Below are 3895 nucleotides of genomic sequence, written 5' to 3' on the forward strand. Positions count from 1 at the left end.
AAAAACTAGAAGGCAATTGAAAGCAGCACATAAATCACCAACGCATAAGCTAAATGAAGTTGTAAAATAATAAAACCCATCTTCCATTATGATGAACATTAAAAACGCAATTGATGCAGCCCGTGACAACACATCTACACGCTCCGAAAATGAAAATGCTTTCAATATATATATAATAAGGAAAGTTTTGTTCTGTGTGAATAAAAGAAATGAAACAACGTGTGTGCTTGGCTTCTAGGAAAAGAAATGAATTAGCTTTTTGTGCTTCCGAGATCTTGGACTTTAAAAGAAAGAAAAACCATACTAATATATAAAATCAGTGCATCCTATTCTCTAAAAAAAAATGAAATGAAAGCATCGTTCTTCTCCATTGAAATCAGCACTCGTTTCTCTTAAAAGAAAATGAAAGCTAAATGTTGATAAAAAGGGAATCCCATCCAGACCCTAACCGTGTGCACCGCTGCCCCCAAAGAAGGATGAAATGCTATCCCTAAAAAAATAAAATCATCATCCTCTTCTTCTCCGTGACGGCTGGACCATCTGCTACCCCCCATCCTCTCACTTTCTCCGTGGACCTCTATCACTCACTGCATCCCTCTACTACCCTACTGGAACCCAGAAAAAAACGTGCACACCAATCCCTCTCTAAGTCTCCGTGCACTCCTCCTTTCAAGCCAAAAATCCATTCTTTGTTTTTATCACCAGGTGACGGCTGGAACAGCTCCAGGCCGAGACACCTCAACACTGTTCGAGCTCTCTCCTGGAATTCAACCGTAACCTTCCATCCTCAACGCTGCTTCCAGCTCCAGGCTAAAACAACACTTCACACCCCAAAAATCCCCTCGGTGGCTGCTGGTTCTCTCTTTTTTTTAAGCTAAACGTCAATAGTCCTAGGTGGTGGCTACTGCCTCCCTTTCAATCACTCATATACCCTTAAAAATGAAGCAGTGAATCCCCTCCGTAACCCTCCTACGCGGACCCTTTGCTCTCCATTCCAAAGTAAATTCCCCTAGAGAGAGTCCGCTGGAGCCCTCCAAGTGTGCTGGAACGCTTTGCTTTTTGACACCTCTCCATGTGTTTCCTCATTTCCGTCACAGCCCCCTATCCTAGGTTGCACCTGGAGCTTGAAGGCTTCTACTGGACCCAGCTGCTATCAACGCTGGATGTGCTTGTTTCATTTTTCTTTTTTTTTTTCTCAACTGGAGCGTGAATGTCTGCAGGCCTTGGATCTTCCAATTGAACCAAAGAAAATAATATCCTTCACGCTTCCTCGTGTGTGCTGTTGCCCTAAAGCCCAACATCCGCTCTCTTCTCCACGTGTGCCAACCACTTTCTTTCTCATGCTTTCTCTTCTCAAGTGAATTGAATCCTTTATTTTTTTCTTCACCCATTTAAAAACTTCCCAGCGTTCAAGCAAAGCCACGGGTTTTTCTTCACAATCAGCGTGCTCCGTGTGCATCCAAGCCCTTCCCTCCAACCATCATTGGGCTCCACGGGTTTTTAAACCCTCATGTCCAAGCTACTGGACGCTCCAAATCCTTAATTGAATTCAGCCTGTGAGGTGCTTGCTGTTGTCCGCGTGAATTGCTGGACGTCACCTCAAGTTTGCTAGACCAGGCCGTGCTCACCACACTACTAGACCATTTCCCTCACAGCGCGTTGTTCTTTCCTTTCGGCCGTGAGCTTCCCTTCCGTGTGCATGTGAAGTGCTACTGCCGTGTGCTTTGGGCAGTAACATATTGCTTTTTGAAGCTCCTTTTTGAATGCCAAATGCTTTTCTAGATGTCACTCTCATTTTTCTTCTCCACACTTCTTTTGTGGAGAGCTTGAATTATGTCACAACCCTCCAAATGTCCCAAATATTATCCAACAATTTTCCTACACTTAATAATGAAAATAATTAGCTCAAATAATTCAAATTAATTAAAATAAGAATTTTTGGTCAAATTAAGCACAATTAGTAAAAAATGGGAAAATACTGGACAATTAAGCACAATTCCCCGATTAATTCTAGCACAATAAACTAAGTGAAGTGAACAAAATATTGACTCATCAAAGTCCCACATTACTTGTGCTAAAAGGAAAAGAAGGGTTTACATACGTTTATTCAACTAGAACTAATGAAAAGAAAATAAGGAGGCAAATACAAGCCCATGAAACCTATTATACTCTTTTTAGGCTTCTTATCATCCTTTATTCTCTTCATCCTTTACCCTATCTATGATCACATCATCCCCTAGGTTGGAGAGGATTCGACCTGGCTTTGATACCACATGATATGAAAATGCATGCTTAGAGAGAAATGTTCTAAAGACAATTAAGAAATGACAATTGAAGAGATTTAAAATAGAAGAGATAAGGAAGAGAGAACTTATGATCTTGAGGACACGCCACTTGAAATGATCCAAGATAAGTGTCAAGGTGGGATCGCCACTTGTTTCTCACAAGATAAGACCTAAAAGATGACTTAGAGACAGAATTCTATCTCAAAGAAGATAAGCAAATGAATGCAAATCACTCTTATATTCATTCAATCAAAGGTGTATGTCAAAAGGAGACCCCTAGGCTACATATATAACCTCTAGGATGGATTAAGTGGAAAGTTTTAAGGGATGTGGGACTTAGAGTGCTTCCCAAGCTGACCAGCAGCACCTCTAAGGAATCTTAGTCCCACATCTCTTAAATCTTCCATTCCTAAAGGGTTTATAAGATTCCTAGAAAGTCTAGAATTCAAAAGCTACAAACTATGCATGTGTACTTGCACTACAAGCAACAAAAAGAGAAAGCCTATTTATTCTTCTTTTCTTTTAAGTCCAAGCTATGTGAAGTCCCACATTTCTTGTACTATAAAGAAATGAAGAGTTTATAAGTTTTTCTACAACTAAAAATAACGAAAGAACAAAAAAGGCAAATACAAGCCAATGAAACCTATTCTTCTTTTTTATGCTTGTTGTCACTTTGAAAACTCTTCATTGTTGCCCCATCTATGATCATATCATACACGAACACAAATATCTATCGTAATGCATATATCATACGTCCAGAATTGAAAAACACAACACAAACACGAACATTTAATATCATACGTAAGAAATATTGAAGGAAAAAAAACAAACTTCAAATGGTGTCACTAGAGAAGATGATGAAGTTCGCTGACCACGTACGAAAAATAGTCTAAAGATAAATGAAAATCAATCGGTCAACCCAAATGAAAAACAAAGTAAATGAGTACGAAATGATATTAGAAAGACATAAACGACTTAAAAGTAACCTTCTTTCTTTATCACACTCGTCCTCGAAGAAGAAAGTTCAAGCACAAATGGAAGCGCGAAGAAACAATGGCAATTTGTGTGCATAATTATCTCCTGCATCGATCATGTGGTCTTTTAGTACCGCAACCCAGTTGGTTGGGATTCTAGTCTTGATAGCATTCAACAGAAATACATCTTCTGTTGACATTCTGTCCTTGACAAATCTTCCAGGCAGCAGTAGCCAAGTCAGGGCATAAGCAATAACTTTCTCCTCCTTGTTTAAGCCATCATGTAGGTACTTGTTTGATATATATAGCTCTCTTTGTTAGCCATTTGTTTGAGTCAGAATCACGGATATAAGAATCCAAACCTTCAGCTTTCAGTCAAACAATGTCTGACCAAACATTATCGTTAATAGTAATGTTAACACCTTTTACCCTTGAGTGAATGACCCCATTTAGAACCCTCAGGTTTGTGTAGAAAACCTCAACCAAATTTGGATAACAATCTCCTTTCATTTGGGAAAAATCAATAAGCCCTTGATATGCAATCCATTATGGAAAAAGGAACCCTTCTTTCTTGAAGAATTGCAGGTCCAGATATTTGTGAGGAATTACAATTTTTAAATGTCTCTAGTATAAAAA

This window comes from Vigna umbellata, chromosome 3, assembly GCF_029865625.1.
Source record: "Vigna umbellata cultivar VRB3 chromosome 3, Vumbellata_1.0, whole genome shotgun sequence".
Taxonomy (NCBI): domain Eukaryota; kingdom Viridiplantae; phylum Streptophyta; class Magnoliopsida; order Fabales; family Fabaceae; genus Vigna; species Vigna umbellata.